General features: G+C 47.8%; 1 protein-coding gene across 5 annotated transcripts in view; it reads right to left on the bottom strand.

Annotated features, from left to right (window-relative positions):
* The window catches only part of FBXL7 (F-box and leucine rich repeat protein 7), a 346,631-nt gene that overhangs the window by 20,023 nt on the left and 301,611 nt on the right, over nucleotides 1–24,997 (bottom strand). The gene's annotated exons all lie outside the window — the stretch shown is intronic.

The raw sequence follows: 24,997 nt of genomic DNA, 5'->3' as shown, positions 1-24,997 counted from the left end.
GTAGGATGCAGAGGAGAAGGGCCAAGCCTGCTCTCTGGAACAGACAGCACAGACCAACCCAGGGCTACAAAGCATGCTGGGGGACTCTGATTTAACTTAAACCAGGAAGGGGTCTGGGACAGAAGTTTCATAAACTGATTTGACCCAAATCAGTTAAGTCTGAAACTGCATTCAGCCAGGTTTATCTTAAACCAATTTCAGTCATTTTGAAACTGGTTTATGTTCACTGAACTTCTGTTTTGTTACACATTTAAACCAATTTCTGATCACTTAAACAAGTTTATGTGCAACTTCTGTTCCTATCCTAAAAGCCCATTTAAAGCCTTGTTCTGATAAAAGGAAGAAGCATCCTTGAGTTTTATGTTTATAGTCCATATTGTTATGAAGAGTTCCCTATCAAATCTGTTTGATTTACAACTGTAAGTTCATTAAAAAATATGCCAGTCTGGGAAGCTCACTTTGAATTCTGACAACCAAATGGGATTTGTTCTACAGCCACCAATCCACAGCCACTAATTCAGTCACAATAAAGTTTTTTTATCATAGGAATCCAGTTAGCAGTTCTGTAAAAGCATGAGATAAAGTAGAAACAGATATTCCTCAGCCTGTAGAGCCAGTACATATAAGACTAATAACAATAAAACCCCCCAGTAAATACTTATTTTGCTCAATGATAGTGGTAGATAAAACTGAATCTACCCTCTCTTGTATGTGGAAACAAGGTGATGCCATTTTTATTGGGTCTCTTTTTTTATGTTTATGCTACTTTATGTACATATGTTAAAGTATGTAAAGCTAATATAGGCTTTTAGCTTTTTGAACAGTACAGGTCTTGCTTCAGATCAAAGAATGTCATGGGGATGTGTGCACAGAAGTTTCAGTAGCTGAAGAAAGAAGGCATTGGAGAAAGTGGAATGGTAGGAGAGTTCATGGTTTGGGAGCAGCAGGTACTGGAACAGATGAGAACTCAGGAACTTGTTAGACTGATATGGAAAGCACCTAAATCCATTTGGAAGCCATGGTTTGGGGGGATTAAATGAAGTAGTCTGAGGCTAAGAGGGTACAGGACACAATGGGAAGGAATGATGGGGGGAGAGGGCACCTGGGGGAATGGCAAAAGCTCAAGCCTGGGAACTGTGGGAGTGAGACAGGTGCTACTGTCACTCATCCCTATCATCTTAAGTTCTGCAACTTATCCCAAGAGACATCTGCCAGCTCCAGGTTCTCACTGCTACTCTCTGAAGAGTTAAAAGGCTAAAAGGAATCAGAGAACCAATGACTGTTGGGAAGACATAAAGCATAAGATTCACAATGAGGCTACATGATTGGGTGGAATGGAAGAAAGAAATAGGTTTCAACAAGAGGGCGATACAAAGCAGCTCAGTGCCTATGATTTTGCACCTGTGGTAAAGAATTTATAAAAACATAGAAATGTAAGACAGGAAAGGATTTCAAGAAATCATCTAGTCCAATCGTCTAGGTGGAGACAAAAAACAAATATACCTAGAGCATCCCTGACTGATGTTAGTTTCACTTGTTCTTAAAAACCTCCAAAGAATGAAATTCACAACCTCCTTAAAACAGACTATTACTGTTTAAACCTGCTCACAAGTGGGAAACTTTTCCCAATCTCTAATCTAAATAATCTTTGCTGCAAATTAAACTGATTACTTCCTATCTTACCCCACTGGGGACATACAGAGCAACTGGGGACACTCTTCTATATAATAATGTTATAAATAAGTCTATAAATAAACCCAATGCATCCATCAAGTTAATTTTTCTAGCCCTCTCACTCTTGGAGCTCCCTCTGGACTCTCCTGTTGGTGTAGGACAGTTGGGAAGTCCTGACTCTTTAAAGTCCCCAAAAGTAATAAAGCCTAGATCTGGCTCAGGCAATATCTCCTCAGTTTGCTTATTCTTTTCTTGAAGTGGTGGTGGTGGGGGGGAACATAAACCTAAGCACAATGGTCAAGCTACAGTGCCATCACCACCACGGAGTACAGAAACATTTACCTCCTGTCCCTTACATATGACAGCTCTTAAAAACTGTGGTTTCTGCAACATCACACATTTCTGACTTGTGTGTTTTTGTTCAGTTATAGTAGCCCCCTGACTTCCATCTGTCATGCTGCTGCCCTAGCCAGTTATTCCCTGTATTGTACTTACACATTCAATTTTTCTTTCCCAAGGGCAGCACTTTGCACTTGTCTTTTGGCATTTTACTGTGTTAACTTCATACTATGGTTCAGATTTGTCAAAAATCACTTTCAATTCTGATCATCTTCCTAAATGCTGGCAACCTCTCCCAGCTTAGCATCATCTGCAAATACCTCTCCTATATCTCAAGGCAACCATGAAAATATTGACTAGAGTTGGCCTAGCAGAGACTACTCTAGGATCTCACTTAAAATGCTCTCCTTGTTTGACATGAAACCACTCTGCACAGGCAGTTTTCAACCAGTTGGCACATCTACCTCAATGTAATTTCCTCTAGATCATATTTCGCTATAAAAAAAAGTCCTAGAGATCCCAAGTGGTCTTCATAAATGGGAAACCCCGACATTCCCTATTTGCAGAGAGCCTGCCAGAGACTACTGATGTCCAAATATAGTATGTCTACTGCTTCCCCCTTATGCATTAGATAAGTTATCCTCCAAAGAAGGAAACTCATTTGGAAATTTACAAAAAAGGAGAAGTTAGGGGAAAAAAATCCTGTGGAGATGGAATTTTAAAAAAATCATTTAGTGTGTCTGAGGCAAACCTGTTGCTCCCAAAATATCTTTAAGAGCAGGAGCTTGGGAGGTAACTTAAGGCATCACTGAAGTTTCTGCTGGAGTGAGCTTCTACCTTACGAGTCAGTGTGTCCATGAAGTTATCACACTGAGGTGCTTATGAGAGTGCCTACAGCATTTCATAGGAAATAAGTATACTTTTTACAGTTCTTTTTAAAGAATTCCCATGGAACTTAAGAATTGTACCAATCTTACAGAAAACCTCCATAGGCTGGTTAAAAGATATTATAGAAAAGAAGAAACTTACATTAAATGTATGTCCACAGTCATTTCTATTACATACCTACAGAAACTCTCTTTTTGGTTTGGTCCCCAATACATTCCACGGGGATTTTTTTTAACAAGTGGAAATACGCTGCTGCTGTCACCAGGCTGTAGATTGCTGTCAATTGTTCAGATATGGAAAACCAAACAATGAGCAATTGAAGAGCATCAACTATGATCTATGATAACTGCATATTACCAGAATAGCTGCTTAACTCATAATCTTTTCTATTGCGTCATATTTACCTTGGGATATAGGGAAGTAGCCCCCCATTTGTAAACTAGTGATCTTAGTGAGGCACCAAGAGGCTAAGTTCTTTGAAAATTTCTGCTCAGCTGAGAGAGACAGCCAAATCTCATATTCATAAAAATCTGGTCACCCAAACAATGGCTGCTTTTTGTTCACCTTAAACCCCTTACCAAGTTATATAATGTAAACCAAATAAAGCTCTTGAATACTATAATAACAGTGTCTGTACCAGTGGTTATACCAGTAAAACCCAGTTTAAAGGTACACTTTAGTTCATACCAGTATAAGCATCATAGCGGAGCCATTGGCATGGCTGTTCGAGGACTCCTGGTGCTAGGGCCAAGTACCTGAGCACTGGAAAAGGGCCAATGTGGTCCCTATTTTCAAGAAGGGGAGGGAGGAAGAGCCTGGCAACTACAGGCCAGTCAGCCTTACTTCTATCCTGGGGATGGTCTTTGAAAAGATTATCAAGGGCCACATTAGTGAGAGCCCTGCAGGGGAAGTGATGCTCTGGGGGGTAAGCAGCATGGGTTTGTGCAAGACCGATCCTGCCTGACAAACCTTGTCTCTTTCTATGATCAGGTAACAAAGAGCTTAGATGTGAAGGAGGAAGTCGATGTCATCTTCCTGGACTTCCAGAAGGCCTTTGACACAGCATCCCACCCAATTCTGGTGGGCAAGCTGAGGGACCGTGGCATTGACAAATGCAAAGTCACATGGGTGGCAAACTGGCTTCAGGGGTGCACCCAGAGGGCGGTGGTGGATGGGTAGATGTTGACCTGGGAGGGTGTGGGCAGTGGAGTCCCCCAGGGCTCAGTCCTTGGGCCGATGCTGTTCAATATCTTCATTAGTGACCTGGACGAGAGTGTGGAGTGTACCCTGTTCAAGTTCGCTGATGACACCAAGCTGTGGGGTAAAGTGAATACACCGGCAGGGAGGGACCGCATCCAGGCAGACCTGGATAGGTTAGAGAAGTGGGCGGATCTGAACAGGATGTGGTTCAATGAGGATAAGTGCAGGGTGCTGCACCTGGGGAGAGGGAACCAGTATTATGGTTATAGGTTAGGGGCTGACCCTCTCAGCAGCACAGAGGCAGAGAGGGATCTTGGAGTCATGAGGGGATGAATATGAGTCATCAATGTGATGAAGCAATAGGCAGAGCCAACCGCACCCTGTCATGCATCAACAGGGGCATCACTAACAGGTCCAGAGAGGTCTTGCTCCCCCTCTATGCGGTGCTGGTCAGGCCACAGCTGGAGTACTGTGTCCAGTTCTGGGCGCCGCACTTCAAGAAGGACATGGAGAACCTGGAGAGGGTCCAGAGGAGGGCCACTTGTATGGCTGAGGGCCTCCGTGGCCAGCCCTATGAGGAGAGGCTGAGGGACCTGAATCTCTTCAGTCTCCGCAAGAGGAGACTGAGGGGGGATCTTGTGGGTTATCAGGGGCAGGGACTCGGGGAAAGTCTGTTCACCAGGGCCCCCCTTGGAGTCACCAGGAACAACGGCCACAAGCTGAGGGAGGATAGGTTTAGGTTAGATATTAGGAAGAACTACTTCACTGTAAGGGTGGCCTGAGCCTGGAATAGGCTTCCCAGAGAGGTGGTGCTCTCACCTTCCCTGGAAATCTTCAAGAGGAGACTGGATAGGCACCTGGCTGGGGTCTTATGACCCCTGCCACCCCCAGTGCTCCTTCCTGCCCATGGCAGGATTAGATGATCTGTCTAGGTCCCTTCTGACTCATTGATTCTATGATTCTATGAAAACTATCCTGTGTATCCAGGCCCACAAACTCTTTGCCAGTTAGCTACTTTAAGAATACTAAGACCTGATTCTGCATTCTTTGTGTACCCAGAACCTGATCCCTAATGTCAAACAGCACTGCTAGTGAAGTAATTGCTATTGTTTATTAGACAAATAATTCTTCCTTCTTAGAACACATTTTCCTGAAAGCTGGAAATAATTCCCCGCCTCATTGATTTCGTCCCTTGCTATTTGGCAAGTGTTATTTTTCTTTCCATATTTTGAACAGAACTAAAAATATCATTTCTGTTTTTGTTTAAAGCACAACTTCAATATGCACAGCAGTTTATCATGGCAAAAATTCTGTGTTTTTGCTCTAGCATCTCTGGCAATGCCAGCCCAGCAGCCCTGGGAATGGGGCTTGCCAGATTATGGTGGCTGCAAAGCCACTTAGGGTAGCATAAAAAGATGCATTTCTTTAGTGTTTAGCTACCTAGAGCCAAGGCAGCCCCTTTTGAATATGTAATGCTCACCCTAATATAAACGGGGGTCTGTAATTTACACAGAAAACTGGACTGGGTCCTTAGAGTCTACTATTGTTTTTGATTCTTAGGGGTTTTTTGTTTTGTTTTATTAAATCTACTACTTCATCTCCAAAAAATGCAAGAATTTGAAATAAGGGTTTACCTCTTTACATAACAGTAGAAGAACAGCAACTTCAAGCCAAGCCAAATTATTAGACAGAAAACTATAGGAGAGACATATTTTCAAAGTATCTCCAGATTGTTTATGTGGATCAAACCCAAACCTTTAAGTGAACCTGCAGGCCCATGGGAATTAAACATGCAGGTTTTACAAAGCTGTAAGCAAAATGCCAGAAGGAAGAGGAATGTTTGTCTTTTGGCAACACTGAGTGATGGAAAGATCTGATCACTTGATTGTACAGCTGAAATTAATTTTATGCCCAACTAATGGCAGTGTTCTACTGTAGGCCTGTGGCTTCCCAAAGAACTCATCCTCCCAGTCTACTCCCTCACCAGAAGTTCATTTGTATATAAAGCAGTGCTTTTCTCCAAGGTCAAATCCTGCCTACTTTAAAATGCAGGAAGCCAGTGGAACTTTTGAATCTATAGGTAGAAGCAGAATTTGGCCTTCAAAATTTCACTACTCAAAGATGCGATTAGTGGAAAGAAGCAATAAAACATGGAAAGGTTACAGGAGATTTAATGCTCAAGGTAAAGCCACAGTTAAAATTATTGTGCTTCTTCCTAAAAACTGTGATACTTAGGCAGAAAGAGTCATTAACTTAGCACAGTTTGATTTTTTTCCTTGAAATAGGCCTGGGACTTAATAAATATAGGATTAACTTCTGAATATGGAAGATAGAGACCTCTGGTTCAGGGGACGGGAATTCATATGACCTGAAGATGCTAGAGATAAAAAGGTCGAAAGTGAGTTTTTGTCAAGACATGATTGGCTCAGCTCCTAGAGGCCGGATCAGAAGATGTCTTTGGGTTCCCTTATGGTAGAAACAGACATCACCTAGTGAGCAAATAGACACCTTTAACCTTTATCGAATCACATCAGTGGCCATGAAAGAGGTAGCATTAAAACGTGATACTTTATTGTGGCAGACATCTATTTGCTCTGTGGTGGGTGAGTATGGGCCGCTTGGAGCTGGCCATACTCTCCGCCTGTCCTGGCGGGTGTCATGGGGGCTTGAAGGTCCAATCCTGTACACTCCTGGGAATTCAGACACAGGATTGGGTGCTCCCAGGGCAACCCTGGGAATACCTGCCCAGCTTTTCTTGCTTACAGAGACACACCCTGGGGAATCTTAGGTTCCCTCTGTAAGTAGGGAAAGTCAAGGTTTCCTGATCATGGAGATTACTCAGGATCTCTAGGAGCACTTCTCCATAAGCAAGAAAATTTTGTGTGGGTCCCAGTGTGCAGGCATGGTACCCAGGTGTCTTGTGCCTCATGCACCTGTTCCCACACCAACCTGTGCTTCACACAGAGGCACAAGTTGGCATAGGTCCCAGAAAGGAGGTGTGGGATGGCATGGGACCCAGGGAATTCCTAGTGCCCCATGCTCCATGTGAAGCACGGGCTGGTGTGAGACCCTGTGGTGGGTCCCAGCATAGAGGCACGGAGTGCCAGGAGTTTCCCGGGTTGTGCACTACCACATTCCACCTCTCTGAGACCTACACCAACTCATGCTTCATGTGGGACATGGCTTAGTAGAGGTCCTAGCATGGATGCACACGGCTGGCATTGAGGCATTGGAAGTCTTAGCATGGAGGCACAGGGATTCCCCAAGTCCTGCACCACTCCATGTCTCTGTGCTGAGACTTGGACCTTCACATGAAGCATGAGTTGGCATGGGTCCTGGCAAGGAGGCACGGGACAGCAAGGGAGGCAGGGAATCCACAGGCAAGGAGAACACATCATCCCTTGTTCCACATCAGGCTGGATAACATGCAGGATGAGTCTTGCCACAGCTGATGTGCTTTGTTTGATGACATTTGTTTTTACCTTTGGTAAAATAACTTCCTGAATGCTACTACAGCTTTTGTGGCCAGCCAAAGAGATTTATGTTGAACATATGGAGCCCCAAATCTGCAGCACAACTGACAGCACTGGATTAACTTGTTGACACCGGCCTTCCTGCCATTCACATTGCCAGGTGCTGTTCTACTTTGGTAGAAAAAGTTCATAATAAAGAGAACTGAAGAACACTAATACAGCAAAAATAACCTCTACCACTGAAATGTACAGCACAACCTAATTATGAGAAATGCTACTTTACAGAGATACACCCTGGGGAAAACTCAGACTGTCTCTCTGTAAGCAGGGAAAGTCAGGTTTTCCCACTTACAGAGATTACTGAGCAATCACTCTAATATAACCATAAGAGACAAATGGAGCCAAGTAAGATTTTGAGGCTTTCATAATTAACTGAAGGCACCCATCAGACACATTACAATGGATCGTACAGGGAGTCCTTGAACTTACGACACAATTAGTTCCTGAAAACCATGTCTTAAGTCGAAATGTTGCAACTGGGAACCAATTTTCTCGTAAGAAACAATGTTACAAATGGGGGATTGGTTCCTGAACCAAGGCCTGATACCCTATTTTCACCAAAAATACCCTATAATTTTGTACTCGATCAATTATAGATGAGTAATATAGCTACATTAATATATTTATATTCTAAATAGTGTAGCCCAGGTAACTTGGGTATATACTCCCCTTCTCCAGTTGAAGGGGATTGTTAGCTGGCAGGTGTGCTGCAGGGTGGGAACTGCAAACCACTCAGTTTCCCTCCATTCCTACAGAACCAGGCCAGGACAGTCAGGGGACTTAACTCTATACAAATTTACTTACATTAACTTATCAGAAGGGAAAGGAATATGGATATAAACATATGTACAATGTATATATATATTTATAAGATATCTAAACCAGTAACATAAACAATACCCTCTGGGTAAATAACATAAAACCCTATACCAGCGCTCCAGATATAGGTAAGTCACAGATAAGTATCTGCTCTGAAACAGATAAACCCCAAAGATAAGCTCAAACCTGTGAGGAAACCTCAATGCCCTTGGGCTTTTCCCAATCCCTACAAAGAAGCTGGTAACTTTAGGGGGGGGCCCTCTCAGTGGGACCTCCCCTTTCAGAAGCCCTTAACTAACCAGGGGGGGATGTCCCTCCCCTGTGGGAGTCCTCTTTTCCCTGCAACTCACGGCTCTCAGGTCTGGAAGGTGGTCCTCATTCTCTGTGCCAGGCTGCTCTCTCACCTGCAGTAGGCTTCGGGGGGCGGTCGCTGTCTCCTGGAACAAGGCTCCGCTATGCAGGGCTACTAAAGCGACCAAAACACTGGCTTGCATCCACAGATGCTTCTCAAGCAAATCCCAGGACATCATTTTCCCCTTGTACTCGGCCTTGGTGAGGCCGCAGCTGGAGTACTGCGTCCAGTTTTGGGCTCCACAATTCAAAAAGGATGTGGAGAAGCTTGGGAGAGTCCAGAGAAGAGCCACGCACATGACCAGAGGTCAGGAAAACAGACCTTACGACAACAGGCTGAGAGCCATGGGGCTCTTTAGCCTGGAAAAGCACAGGCTCAGGGGTGATCTGATGTCCACCTATAAGTTTATCAGGGTTGACCACCAGGATCTGGGGGAACGTTTGTTCACCAGAGCGCCCCAAGGGATGACGAGGTCGAATGGTCATAAACTACTGCGAGACCATTTCAGGCTGGACATAAGGAAGAATTTCTTTACTGTCCGAGCCCCCAAGTTCTGGAACAGCCTGCCATCGGAAGCAGTTCAAGCACCTACATTGAACACCTTCAAGAGCAAATTGGATGCTTATCTTGCTGGGATCCTATGACCCCAGCTGACTTCCTGCCCTTTGGGTGGGGGGCTGGACTCAATCTTCCGAGGTCCCTTCCAGCACTAATGTCTATGAAATTAAAGGAAACTGTTTTGAGGCCTTGCAAGCAATAGCACAGCAAAATAGAGTATAATAGCTAAAAGGTGCTTAATAAGGTGCTTAAAAAGTTTGCATAATAAGGTGCTTGCTGAATGTTCTGTGATGTTCAGACCAGATGTTTCCTGTAATTTGTTAATGCATTATAAAATATATGCCATAGCTAAGAGTTTAATTAAAGTTTAAAACCTAGTTAAGGCCAGCTTTGTTAGCAATGGCGCAGCTAAAATTAATTATATAAGGAAAAAATAAAGGCTTGTACTGCTATTGGTTAGTCATATAAGGAAAGTTTGCAGCGTAAGATTATGAGTGGCTGTGTTATAGTTCAAAAGTTATAAACTTGCTAGCACATCCGGGAATCGACAGAAGGGGCACACAGGATAGTAAAGGAAGCTATCACTGTAAGGAGGAGCTGCTGACCTGGATTCTGTGGGCCAGTGGATTTTAAGGAGCCCAAGGACTGAATACCAGGGTCCTACCCAGTACGCCCTTGGACAGCGCAGACTGGGGATGCCTGACTTTGCTGGATTTTGAGAGGCTTGTCGTATACCAGGCATCAAAAGGGACTGCCGATAAGTTGCCTACTTGGAATTTTATTGTCTGTCATTGTTGCATTATTATATTAGGTGTATGTGTGTGTTTGTTAAATCAATAAGCCTTTCTTACCTTTTACCCCCAACCACTCTCTCAATCCTGATTCCTCCCTCTGCTGGCGGCTGGGACACTAGGCTTTTGTGTATTGCAATGGCTAAATCTGCATGATGAAAAAACATGACTTAAGGGCTAGCAGCCCAATTCTAGAACATAAGGCCATATCATGTAAGGTGCCAAATCCATTCCCTAGCTCCCATCTACTTCAACAAATTTCATTTACACTAAAAATAGCCCCAATTCTGCAGTAAATGACCAGCATACAATAGCCAACATCAGGGGGGATGGGGGATCAGGCCACACAGAGTTCTGTGAGGGAGCAAGTTTCAGGAAGTGGCCAAGGGTGGCTGGCCGGGTAGGCAGTGAATGGGGAGGCTGTGAGCTATGGAGGGGCAGGTGGGAAGGTGGGGTGGAGTGGCGTGAGGCTGGGTAGGTGTGTGCCCATAAGGCAGATAGGGAGACAAGAGTCTATTGGTTGGTCTGAGTGTCTGATGCACTGGCAAGTCCTGGGGAGAAGACACTGCAGGGTGCAAGTGGGCAGAGTGTTAAACCAGGGTCGGGGTAATTTTGTGGAGGATTAAAGCCCCTGCCCACTGCCTTGGACTGGGGTGAGCATAAAGCTTCCACAGAGGTGGTGCAGAGTTGGCGTGAAAATACAGGGGGGGAAACTGCAGTTGGCAAACATTTGGGGTATGAGGTAAACCCCTAGGGAGGCTGATCTGGTGTCAGGTGGAAAATTTTCTAAATCCCACACTGTCATACGCACACCATAATGGTGGCATCGATGCGTGCGGCACCAAGATGGCGAGCCCCACCATCCTTCCTGCCCTTTGGGCAGGGGGCTGGACTCGATGATCTCCTGAGGTCCCTTCCAGCCCTGATGTCTATGAGATGTCTATGAAACCTGGGATAAACGTAAGTGTCTGGGTATCCTCTACCAACACTTTGTAAATGCCGTGCGCTCATATTCTGATCTCGAGTCGCGGTTTTGTGCGGCAGTACAGCAAGCCACAGATACAGAAAAAGAGGAAGTGCCTCCGGCAAAGAAGGCTCAGCCACTTGAGGCCGCACCTCCCCCGCCGTCTGCCCCACCTCCACCATATGGGGGCCAGGACGTAGAGCCATCAAAAGGGGCTCCGCCTAGCCTCTACCTGGAACTACCTCCCCCACCAGACTTGCCGCAACCCGTCACGGCCCTCCTGATCAGCACCACTAAGGTCACAGTCGGGTTAGACGGGCACCCGGTAACAATGGCCTCCTGGTGAAGCAGGTCCCGGGCAGAGATCCGTGACCTAATTACTTCCACCGCACGCCATCCAGGGGAACCGCCGCTAGTCTGGCTGGGCTGCATGGTTATAGATTATGGTTACGACTGCGTCAATATAGAAGAAACCACCATGATGTTACGCAGTCCCAACTGGATGTCTGGACTGGGGGGAGTGAACGCTGCGGTTCATAATCATGATTGGCCCATACCCCTCCCGGCATTGGTGATCATGGCGCTATCAATGACACCACACACGGTCCATGAGGGGCCCCAGTCTACAGCAAGCCAGGGACAGGACTCATTGGCCAACTACATCGTACATTTCAGTTACTACTATTGGGACTCGACCATGAATCCAAGGGGGCAACTCACGCCTGCCCAAGGGCACGGAGTGCACCCCCACCAGTACCTTAATGACCCAGGTTCAGTCTCAATACTCATGGCAGGGTTTATCGCTGCCTGTGACCTCTACTGGCCCAATGATTCCACTTCCCACCTGTGGCTTCATACTTTCTGCGGACAACCGGTCAGTAGCATCCCGGAGGCTATCCACAAACTGCCAGCGGACCCCCCATCGAGCAGGCCCACTCTCTCTGTAATGGCTGCCTATCTAGATAACTTTGACCACAGCTCACGCGACCGCCCGCACGACCACGCCTGGCACCAGGGCCAGGAATGCGAGCCCCAAGGACCACCGCAGCGGACACCAAGGGAACAGGCCATGTTTGGGTTCCTCCTAAACCAAGAAGGAATGAGCAAGCAGCAGATACGCCGCCTAGATCAAGACACCCAAGAGAAGCTCGCATCGGCCCTAGGATTCTGTTGGGATGATGACAACAGAGGCAGTCTAAGAGAAAGAGTGACGCATCCAAAAAACAAGTAGCGGCCGCGAGCTCCGAAGCCCGACCTGGAGATGAGCGGCCGTATGCTCCCCTATGGTATCACCACCCGACCGAACCAAAGACCGTACCCACTCCACACCACACACTTCTTGACATGGCCGCACAAGTCAATGTAATGGCCCCCTCCTCACCTCATATGCGCACAGGAGCAACCATCTTCGTTCAGGGACTAAACACAACTGAAAGTGTTCCAGTGGTCAAAGTATTAGTTTCACTGTTTAAGCCACTCAGGGCAGCAGCCAAACCTTTGCAACCCTTCTGGGGAGTCAAGTACTGCTGGGAGTGAATGGAATATGACATCTACACCTCCAAGGACCCGTAATGCAAGCACTCCCCACAGAAGAACAATTGCCGATCTGGTTCACTGTAAATCCCCCAGCACATCGGCTGGAGCCACTTCATTCGAATGCTTGGAAATTTCACCCTATTCCAACGAAAGGGTCCTTAAAAGCCAGCCTAGACAAACTGCTAAAATCCCTTCTCACACAAGGCCGGCTAGAAATAATTACTCAATCTAAATACCTGTCACTGGGATGGGGCATCGCTAAGCCATCAGATCCCTCCCAAGCCAGGCTTGTTGTGGACTACCGAGTGGGAAACAGCCGCATCAAACTGCTTGCCACCCCAGCGGCGATGTCCATCAGCCAGTTACTACACGATGTATGCCTGTACTCGCAATCGTGGGCCTGTACCACTGACTTAAAGGACATGTTCTTTTTCGTCCCCTTAATAGACGACGACAGCCTCCTTAACATGTGTGTCGACGGAGTTATGGACAAGTGGAAAGTATGCCCTCAAGGCTACCGAAACTCCCCCGCAGCAGCGACGGGGGCATTAAGCCTGGTCCTAAAGAGCGTAGTCCCTCCGAACTCTGTGCAGATTCACTCTTACATAGATGACATCCTTGTAATGGGCCCTGACTCTACTGCCGTGCAAGAAACAACTGAGCGAGTCTCCCGCACCCTCACTCAAGCTGGATGGACCAGCAACATGAAAAAGTTCATTAAAAAACCCAGTCAACAGTTCACCTTTCTGGGAATCACATTTACCCCCGAAGGAATTTTAATTGAAAAACCAGACCAATCATCTTGTTGGAGGGAGCGATGACCCATGACAAAGAAACAATTTCAAGAACTCCTAGGTCAGCGGATGTGGGTCCGCCACTTCATCCCCTCGCATCTACACCCCTTCGTCCGACACCTCCAGAGGAAGACATGTGGCAACTCCTGGCATCCCTGTTTCTGGGACAGGTCAGATGAAAAGAAGTTTGACAAGCTCCTCGAGTTTTTCCGCAACCCACCAACACTCCACAGTTTCTCTCCATCCGAAATGCTGGCCTAGCTTGTCTAGCCGTCTGACTCGTGGAGCCCTTCTCTGCACAACAAGGGGTGATTCTCGGCCCGAGCGCAGAAACCATCCCAGCACTCGACCCAAACAGGCCCTCCACTTGCTTCAATGGACTCTTAACGACCTGGGCCAAGTTAGTCAACGAAACTCATGCAAGGTGGAGCCACTGGCAGTTTACAGAGGACCCTCACCCAGTAACCACCTATCAGGAGCGTATCCTTCTGTATGGAACAACCCAACCAGCGTGGCTGGCCTCAGACGGATCTAGAAAGGGATCACAGAAGCATGAAGCAACATGTCAAGTATGCGACTGGATGGAGAACCGACATGTAGGCTACGACACCAATGCCCAAGTGCTAGAGCTAAAGGGGTTCCTGTGTGTACTTCAACACACTTCAACCGCCCATAACCCAAGCCGACCACCATGCATCATTGCCACTGACTCTGAATAAATCTACAAAACTTGTACCGATGGCAGAACTCCCACCGCACATGTTCCGCTGTGGGCCGCCATCCTCAACCTAGTTGAAAGCCTCCACCCTGCTCCTTTGATCAAGCACACCCAATCTCACCGCCCCGATACGGACCTCGTTCACGCACACTTGGATGCAAAACTCCAAGCTGCCCCAGCCAGTGTTCTCAAGCCAAGCCCGCCCTCATCTGATCACCTCATTCAATGGCTACACGAGTTCTGGGGGCACCCAGGAGCAGCAAAACCCCAACGACGGTGGTGCTGTTTAGGAGGTGAACTAACAGAAGCACGAGCCCATCAGTGGGTAGCCGCTACCCGTCGGTGTGCGGCCTGTCAGGCCAATAAACCCACCGCCTCCAAGCACCACGAGAAGAGAGCGTTTGAACTCATCGTACTTTAACCCCAGAAAAAAACTTGGCAAGTAGACTCGTCGGCCCCCTCCCGCATGCAAAAAGCCACCCAAAGGGTGTAGTAGCCGTTGACCTTGGGACCCACAACATAGCATGTGATCCCCTCAGGTGCACTACAGCCAAGGATGTGCAAGGCGCCCTTCAGCAAATCATCCAGTGGTGGGGAGAGCCAACCGAAATCCAAACTGATGGAGGCCCCCCGTTCACTAGTAAACTGCTAGACCAGTTTGCCTCTGCACGCAGCACTGTGCTCCACACGCACCTCCAATACCACCCAGAGAGCAACGGTGTAGTCGAAAGGGCCATAGGAGTGGTAAAACAAGCGCTCCGCACAACGGGAGGGGGTAGTTATAAGGGGTGGGAGGGACGCCTCCCCGAGGTTTTAACCAACCTCAATTCCGACAAACCACACTGGACGGTAAAGCCCCTTATGCCACCAACCCCCTGGAAACCTGTGTATGCTAAGGAAGATCTTGTGTGGCTTACGATTCCCAAGGGGCCCCAACCCTCGACCCCAGTAGAGGCCACTGTCCTTGAGCCCGCCACATACCCCAATATGTACTGGTGAGATGGCCCTACAGCCCATATTTTAACTCATCAAAACTGGCTAAGTCAGCAAGAAAAACATTTGTCATAGCTTCTTGTTTTGCAGGAAAGACCAGAGTTTGAGAGTAATGCGTTCCTTACCACCCTTGCCGTCCTCTCGTCCAACTGTGTGGGCAACACGACTCAACGTAATGGGACCTTCGCTGCCTGTATCTGAGCTCCGAGGGGGTCCACAGACCTAACGCTTTCCTTTACCCCCTTCGTTCTAAATTCCACTGATGTGGAGGAATGGGCAAACTCAGCCACGTGTCCCATGGCCCGCCCAGAGTTGCTAAATGGAATCCAGTTAGGCCCTCTCAACTACACGGGAGGGGGACTCCCTATCGTCCAGCTTACCAATTCCACGTCCTCCAGCGGAGTCACCTGTACAACAACAATTGCCACCGCTATCCTGCAATTTTACCCAGCTGCAAACCGCTTAGACCCTCAACTGTTCATTAACCTAACTGTTTGGGTTGCTACTGCCGCGGGTCAACCAGAACATCGGCTACCCAGTGGAATCCGAGTTATGTTATCTGCGTGTTATTCCGCCCATCAGTCGTGCAGTATTAGTCCATTGTCTGACGGCCTCGAAGTTAATAGTACCCTTGTTTCGGAAATGCAGTTCGGAAACTTCTGTACCCAATCTGCACGAAGGATGATCTACCCAGAAACCAAAAAAGGACACTCAGCAATAACAGGCAACTGCCAGGTTCCAGAAAGCACAATCAAAAGTTACCACCCGGTTGGATATGGTACAACCTCGATACTCACCTAACTTACCTTTCAATCCCAAAAAAGTCTAAGAGTCAGTGGACATTAGTTACTACAGCCATAGGGTCCCCCCACTTTTCTTTCTATGCAGAAAAGAGTACTCTGCGCAACCAACATGCGCCAGGACGGAAAAGACAAAATGTCTGAGGGGAGATGTCACATCTCCGGCGGCTAGGAACCATTTTCCCAAGTGTCGGAACCCCCCTAGCACTCATGAAGCTTGTGCATCTCAACCAAGCTTTTGAAACATTTGGAAACTCCACCCGGACAGGTTTCCAGCATATTGAAACCGCTATTAAAGATCTACAACACGCTGTATATCTTAATCGCTTAGGCCTTGGCTACCTCCTGGCGATAATGGGGGGATTATGTCAAACCTTAGGAGGCATCTATAACAACTCTGCCCCTCACCTGTCCCTTAACACACATGAGAACTTTGCGGACTGTTGCCTGCGATTGCACGTTGACAGTTTCAACCTCACTGATGTTTTAGAAGGAACAGACGTTGCTATCAACCTCGCGTGCCAAGCTCGCAACATAGGGTCAAACCTTGATTGGGTATTCGGCTGGCTTGACATGTTCGGCCTCGGACACTTGAAGAAACTAGCACTAACTGCCCTGATTATTTGCGCAATAGGTATTGTCGTTTGTTGTTTGTTCTGTTTTTTCTTACAATGGCTAAAGCTGCACCTGATTCGCCTATCTGCTTTTGGATATACACGCTTACCCAGCGCTCACCAAAATAGCTATGAGGCCGTACAAGCGCCATATAACGAAAGTGAATATGACGCTATGGTGTAGACACAGTCAACCCTTGCTGCCTCGTGCAAGGGGGCATGTCATACGCACACCATAATGGTGGCATCGATGTGCGAGGCACCAAGATGGCAAGCCCTGACCTCCTTCCCCGCAACCATCACAAAAAGGTAAAACAAATGCTGCCATACCACTACTTTCGTTATCAGAGCGTCACCAACATAGGTGAGGTCAGCTAGTCTGCAACACCAAATAAGGCCCGGACACAGAACCCTGAGAGGTGATAGGTGAAAACAGCCAGCTCATCGTTGAACGCGTCATCTGAGCGATATAAAGGAGCACACAGCTGCACCCGAGCAAGGTCGTTCATCATCCGCTTCGATTATCACAAGGGACGTTAGCCTGATCACCTAGCTTCCGCCTCCCATTCGCGATTAGCAACCGCTGAACGCTGCTTCATTGCCAGCCCTGACATGATTAGCGGTCTACTTCTCTGCACCTCGTTTCTCTCCTCAACGCTCACTGTGAATAAATAAACCTCTACCTTCAACTACTCTCTGCCTCCGAGACTTTCACCTCACCTCCAGTCTCTTCGGGTGACGTGAGCTGGATTCGCGTTAACTGTCCCATAGAGAGCTAAATGACCCTTCTAACCCCGCCGTTCTGGTCCCTTGTGCTGCGATCGGACAGCAGCGTGACACACACAACCACTAGGTCCACCACATTCATTTGCATGGGGGCTGGAACTGGTCTTTCAGTGGACTCCACCACGCACCAAATCAACCCCCACTTCATTCCTTTAGGGGGCTGACCTGGCATGTCAGCTGTTGTGGCCAGACACCAGGTCAACCTGGCTGTGGGATGCCGAAAGGAGAAGATGGCTGGACCCTCCCCATATGAGAGCTGCCCAGCCCACCTACCCCTGAACCCTGCCTGACTGCCTGCTGCCTCCATGACCCATGCCAGGTACCAGGTAAACCTGGCTAAGGGACAGAGGAAGGAGAGACTGGCCAGCCCATCTTGGTGTGAGGGTTGCCCTGCCCACCTCCCCCACATCAGCCTGCCACGTATGGCCAGTACCAGAGTGGTGCCTGACTGATGAGGGGGGAAAGGTGGACATTAGGTAGCAGAAGACCCCGGTCTGATCCACTGCACTAACTGAGATTCTCCCTGCTTCCAGATCTCATAGACATTAGGGCTGGAAGGGACCTTGGAAGATCTAGTCCAGCTCCCTCCTCCAGGGGCAGGAAGTCAGCTAGGGTCATAGGATCCCAGCAAGATAAACATGCAAATGTCTCTTGAAGGTGTTCAAAGTAGGTGCTTGAGCCACCTCTGGCGCTAGTCTATTCCAGTTCTTGGGGGTTCGGACAGTAAAGTTCTTCCTTATGTCCAGCCTGAAACAGTTATGGAGGAGTTTGTGATGACCTTGTCACCCGTTGGGATGTTCTGGTGAACAGATGTTCCCCCAGATTTTGGTAAGCGCCCCTGATAAACTTACAGGCAGCCACCAGATCACCTCTGAACCTGCACTTTTCCAGGCTGAAGAAGCCCATAGCTCTCAACTTCTCATCATACAGGCTGTTTTCCTGACCTCTGATCATGCACATGGCTCTCCTCTGGACTCTCTCAAGCTTCTCCACACCCTTTTTGAGTTGTGGAGCCCAAAACTGGATGCAGTACTTCAGCTACGGCCTCACCAAGGCTGAGTATAACAGGAGAATGATGTCCTGGGATTTGCTCGAGAAGCAGCTATGGATGCAGGCCAGTGTTTTGCTCATTTTACTAGCTGCAGCATCACGTTGAAGGCTCATGCTCATCTTGTGGTCAATCATGACCCCCAAGTTCTTTTCATCTGTAGTGCTAGCCAGTGTAGCACTGCTAAGCCTATAAGTATGCTGCGGGTTTTTCTTCCTGAGGTGGAGAACCTTGCATTTTTCAGTGTTAAACACCATCAGGTTCTTGTCCACCCATTTCCTGAGCCTGTCAAGGTCAGCCTGGATCTCCCTCTTGTCCCCAGGTGTGGATGCTTAACCTCAAAGTTTGGTGTCCTCAACAAACTTGGCCAGTCCGCTTCTGACACCAATGCCCACATCATTAATGAAGATGTTGAATAGGATTAGCCCAAGGACAGAGCCTTGGGGGACCCCACAGGTCACAGGGCACCATGACGATTTAGTTTCAACAACCACCACCCTCTAGGTCAGAACACGGATCCAATTCCCTAGCCAGTGAAGCTGAGGCCGCAGTTTGTCAGTTCTGCCAAGAGGTGATGATGGGATACCAGATTGAAGGCTTTTTTAAAGTCAAGATATATGACATCAATCTCTTCTCCCTTGTCCGGGTAATAGGTCGTCTGGTCGTAAAAGGAAATAAGATTGGTCAAGAAAGACCTACCCGCAACAAACCCATGCTAGCTATCCCTCAGGATGTTGCCATCAGCCAGTCCATTAAGAATGGCCTCTTTGATAATCTTTTCTAAGACTTTCCCTTGGATAGAGGTCAGGCTGATGGGCCTGTAGTTTGCCAGATCCATTTTCTTCCCTTTCTGAAAGACAGGCACCACATTAGCCTTCTTTCAATCTTTGGGTACTTCACCAGAGCGCTAGGAGCTCTCAAACAGCTGTGCCAGGGGCTGAGCTACGATGCTTGCCAGCTCCTTCAGTACCCTAGGGTGTAAACTGTCAGGGCCAGCTGACTTGAAGGTGCCTCTTAAGGTGTTTGTTCACAAGGTCAGCACTGATGGAAGGTAAGGAATCACTCTAAGCCAGGTGTTCCCGTCCCATAATGGGGAGGGATGTCCCTTGGAACTGGTGAAAAACTGATGCCAAATACCCATTTGTTGACTTTTTCCTGGGCATTGGTTTCTTTTTAGATGCAGGAGGTCCACTAGTTCCCTGCAGAGCCAAGGGGGATGCTGTACCCTTTTGCTGCCTTTCCTTTGAGACGGAATAGACTTTGCTTGTGCATCCAGGATTGCTCCCTTGAGGAGCAACTACTCCTCCTGAACTCCCCTCCCCTTTGGGTCGTGGTCACTTAGAGCCTTGCCAACAAGCCTCCTGAGCTTGTCAAAATCAGTTTTTCTGAAGTTGAGGACCTCTGCTTTGCTGACTGACTTGCCAGCCTTACGGCAAATGGTGAAGGCAATCAGCTTGTGGTCACCGGCACCCAGATTCCCTTCAATCATTGTCCCCTGCTGCCAGTAACAGGTCGAGCAGTGTTTTACCTGTCATTGGGCCGTAGACTTCTTGTGTCAGATGGAGCTCATCCACACATGAGAAAAAGTTTTGAGACTGCTGGGATTTGGCAGAGCGCTTTTCCCATGAAATATCAGGGTAGTTGAAGTCTCCCATGACAACCATGCACTGGGAGCGTGCAGCCTCAGCCAATTCCCTGGCAAACTCCTGGTCAAGGTCAAGCTCTTGATCTTGGGTAGGAGGTCTGTAATAGACTCTCACCATTGCGTCCCTTGTGCTGTGTTCCCCACGGATTTTAACCCAGAGGGTCTCCAGTTGTCCACCCTGGGCACCAATGTTGGCTTGCAGGGATGCGTAACTATCCTCAACATAGAGAGCTACACCCCCGCCCCTTGTGTCCACTCATTCTCTTCTGTACAGGGTATAGCTGTCTATACCTGTGGTCCAGTCATGGGTGGAGTCCCACCAGGTCTCCGTTATCCCTATGACATTGTAATTATTTGTGTTAAGCAGGATGACAAGTTCCTCCTGTTTATTCCCCAAGTTCCTGGCATTTGTGTACAGGCAGGAAAGTGTCCCTTTTGGGGCCCCTGCCTTGCCTACAGCTCGTTCTCGGGCTGGGGCAGGGGTGGGCTCCCTTAAGTGCCTTGGCCTGCTGGTTTTGCAAGGGTCGCTCATCAGGCCAGCAGTGGTGGTAGTCCCCCCACCCCACGGAGGTCTTAGTTTAAAGCCTAGTGGAGCAGGTCAGCTAGTCTGGCTGAGAAGTGCTTCCTCCCCAACGGAGAGAGGTGGAGGCTGTCCCTTTCCAGCAGCTCACTGCCTCTCTCACCAAAGAGCGGACTGTGGTCATGGAAGCTGAAGCCTTCCCAATGACACCAGCACCCCAGTCTTTGGTTCACTACCTTAATCCTCCTCTCCCTCCTCAGCCCATAGCCTGAGACTGGGAGGAGTGAAGAAAACACCACCTGCGCCCCCAAGCCCTTAAGCCCTGCTCCCAAATCCCTGTAGTGCTTCATGACCCAGCTGGGAGCACTCCAAGCTGTGTTATTCATGCTCACATGGATAAGGAGCATAGGGTAGTGGTCAGTGGGCCAGAAGAGCTCAGGGATCTTCTCTGCAATGTCCTGGATTATGGGTTCTTGGGAACCAGCAGACTTCCCAGGCTAAGGGGTCAGGGCAGCAGATTTCCCCCTCAGTCTCCCTCAGGATGAAGTCTCCCATGACAAACACTGTGTTTTGTCTTAGGGAGAGCAGGGGTGGTAGCTGCAGTTGAACCTGTGTTGCCTACCGGAGCTGGCAACTTAGCAGGCTCTGCTGGGCCGGCAAGAGGTTTGTACCTGTTGCAAAGCCCTGGTGGGGGGGGGGGGGTACCTTGGTGTGGTGGGCCTTGGGGCTATTGACCACCTTTGTCCAACCCCCTGGTTGGACAGCATGGGAGGTCCCTGAGTCCTCCCTTGTCCTAGAAGGTGACTTGGTCTACCTTCCACCTCCAGGGGGTGAAGGGCCTAGTAGTAGGAGTCAATTTCCTGCTCACCATCCCTGATGGTGCACAGTCTCTGGACTGTGGCCTGGAAAAGTGTCAGGCAGCCCCTGCCTCCGAGAGCCAGAGCCTCCAACTGTGTGGAGCCCAGAACCATGGGGTCCATCTGGGTGGAGATGTCTAAGGCACCAGAGGAGGGGGACACAGACCCTGAGAGAACCCTTGGGATGTGGCATGTGCCCATCCGCATTTTACTGGCGGTAGTCTGGCTAACTGTAGCTACCTACCCTAGGGGCTCACAGGCAGTGCTGTGAGCCCTCCCGCTCACCCTCCTATGCAAACTCCTGTGCTAACTCATGCGCTGGGCAGACAAGTACACCTGTTTGTATGTCCTGTTCATGAGGCTCCGCTTGTGTGGCTCCCTGGGGGCTGGGCGAAGTAGGAGCCAGGGGCTGGGGGGGAAGGGCATGTGTCCATCCTTGGCTCTGACTCAGCCGCCCCACATCTAACTGGCTCGGGGCCCTCCCTCTCTGCCATGGGCCCCACCTACCTCCGGCTGTGCTGGAGGTCCGGGTTGAGGTCCTGCTGGGACCAGATCAGTTAGTTCAAAGCTCAGCTTGCTCTTATATGCTCTTATCTATGCTTAGAGCTATTACATGGCTTGCTGGCCATGGCCCTGAAAAATCTGCTTCATATCATCTTAAAGGGTGTTCTCAACACCTAGAACTCGTCCTATGGTCTAACTGGAGATTTTAAATGGAGTTCTGGTGCACCACATCTGTGAGTAATAAATGCATAAACGGCTTATTGCTATTAACACTTAATATCCTAATCAAAACTATCAGGTGTATGTATAAGAAAACAAGTTATGATATAACATGGTATCCTCTATTGATGGAGATTTCAGTAGTTTCCCAAGCTCCTAGAAGCTATGACATGGAATTTCAGGCCATTTATTGCCCTTTACACAAAATACTAACTGACTATACTTAAAAATGAGTTCACTGTGATGGCAGATTACCAAAATGGCTCATTGATCTATTTTCTATTCCTGTCTTTTTCTCCTATTGTTATTTCATTCAGTGAAGAGCAGTATTAATAACAGATCCATTTTTTCTTTACAAAAGACACACTGCTTAAAGCAGGAGTGGTCAAACATACTACATATGGGCCACATTCAGCCCACAGAGCCAGGTCACTCAGCCCCCAGCCTTGCTGGAGGGACCTTTCCTCAGTGGCAGCAGACCACTTAGGTGAGAGCTGTAATGCTACAGCCCCAGCAGCACCGTGGGAAAAAGTCGGGCACCATGGTTTGTTTCCATGGCACCAGCCAGGCACCTGTGATACCAGGCCTCTCTTCCTGTCAGACCCCAGACTGACATGGGGGAGTGGAGGGATCCCTGGGCCTGATCCAGCTTGTGGGGCCAGACAAGTTTGACATTCCTGGCTTAAAGAGTTATTACCTTGCAAAAACATCCCGTTTATCCAAATATCCCTTAGTGTTTGCCTCAGCCTATTATTTTTGTCCTATTGTAACCCATATTGGAGCTATAATTATATCAAACATCACCACAGATGTTTGCAGTAGTACGTGGATGCTCCTTTTGTCTTAAGGTTTAATATTACCAACCCACAGAGCCATTCTAGTAAGGAGGCTTAAACTATGGACACATGGCAGCAGCCATTGAAAAGAAGACAAGGTTTGGGACCCTGATAAAATAGAAGAGATGAGTTTCTTTTCCTTGTTGATGTTGAGGAAAGAAGATTTTCCACAAAGAATCACTTTACTCACACTGGCTCTCCAATAAACATGAGGTGTTACATCATTATTCTCTACGGTTTATCCATGATGGGACTTGCCAATAAAGTTTTGGGGCATCCTAGAATCTGCTTTTCAGTGGAAGCTGAGGCTGCTTAGTGCCACTGCATATTAACTCAAGTTATAACTTGAGTATTGCTCAGAACTTCCAGATGAACCTTTTATTATAAATCTTAGTCATAGTTTTAAGTTCGCTGGCCTTTGTGGTGCTACAAAAAGTGAGTGCCATACATTCACAGTTTTCAGCACCACAAAAATGGTGCATCCTCCCCCCAAAAAGTTGCTATTTGAAACACAAACTTCTCTGTAGCACCTCATTTTCTTGTGCCATGTGTGGACAGTGACTTTTAGTGCTATAGGGTCTCTCGGATCTCCAGCATCCCACAATCCTCTGCTTTCCCTCCTCCCTCCCCCCCAGCTGCTGCTATAGAAGCACAAGCAACAGCTGGTGCACTTGTGGCAATAACTACAGTAGAAAGAGCTGCCACTGTCATTATCACTCCGAGGACACTGGCTTTTGCAGTGCTCCTGCAGGGAAATAGACTGTGGGATGCCCCCAGCTCTGCACCTGTGGTGGTGATAGCAGCAGCAGGAAGGCTGCCTCCTGCTGTCACTACCATCACAAGGAGGCAGTCTTTTTGCTGTGGCTACTTCATTGATAGTTTCCTGTGGGTGTGGGGGGAGCAAAGGAGCTATGGAGGAGGTGTTTTCAAGGAAACTTTGTAGAATTTCTGCCTGGAGGCTGTGTATGTGTGTAAATGAACATGCAAACATAGCCTCAGGCTCCATAATCAATAGGATTTTATATTAAGCCTGCCTCACTTTTCTGTTAGACTAGTGAGTACCCACAGTTTATTTTTTGTGATGTATAACTTTTTACTGAAGAAAAAAAATGGTGCGTGCAGATAGGGGCCAGGAAAAAATAAGGGGTAGGACGCAGGGAGAAGCACAAACCTTAATGAATGCTGATTTTACAAGTCTGATACTCTGCTGGTGTTGCTGTACCAGTTCATTCACACAAGCTGAGGACACATCCATTGCTTTTTCACCTAACTAGCATAGATACATGTTCTAGGTTAGAAGCTGAGTCGCTGGTGAGAGCTTTTCCAAGAACAGTGAAGCACATTTCAACCAGGACCACTATAGTTTCTGTGACCAGATCATAAATTTAAGACTATTGCCTCTCTAGGCAGAGGGTGAAATACAGAACAAGGCCCATATAAGGCTGAATGAGATCAAAGTCTCACGTGAATGATGTAATGCATCATAGTGAATATTACCTAACTGGGAGAAATGCTATAAGAGAGAACAAAATGGTACCTGAAATTGATAACTCTCTTACTGCACTTCAGAAAACAGTAGGAAGATCCACAGCAGGGTTGAAGCATAAGTGTGTCTTCCTGCTGGCTTCTCAAGAGCAGAAAGGCATTATCAATTTCAGGCACAGAGCAAGTAGCACAAAGTAGGAGTGGTATAATTAATCTCAAACTGTGGGAGATGACATAACTGGTGGCCTAAGAGAATATATGTCAGAAGCTAGTCAACTGGGCACAGAGCTACAGCAAAAGGAACAAAGGCTGATGAAGGCTAAAGCTGAACAGAAGCAGAAAACCAGGAGAAGGATCAGTTATTAGAGAGTAAAAAATGAGAGTCTTCATTAAAATGAAGAAATTGGAGACAGCTACGGACAGATCACATGGGGGTGGGGCAGGAAGTGTCTCCCAAATCAGGCCCTTTATATTTATCAGGCCTGACCAGACGGAAAAAGGACTTAAATAAAAACAAAGGCACA

This window comes from Crocodylus siamensis, chromosome 5 (assembly GCF_052110815.1).
Source record: "Crocodylus siamensis isolate JL-2025a chromosome 5, ASM5211081v1, whole genome shotgun sequence".
Lineage (NCBI taxonomy): Eukaryota > Metazoa > Chordata > Crocodylia > Crocodylidae > Crocodylus > Crocodylus siamensis.
Note: the sequence above shows the minus strand (reverse complement) of the source record. Positions and strands in the feature narration are given on the sequence as shown.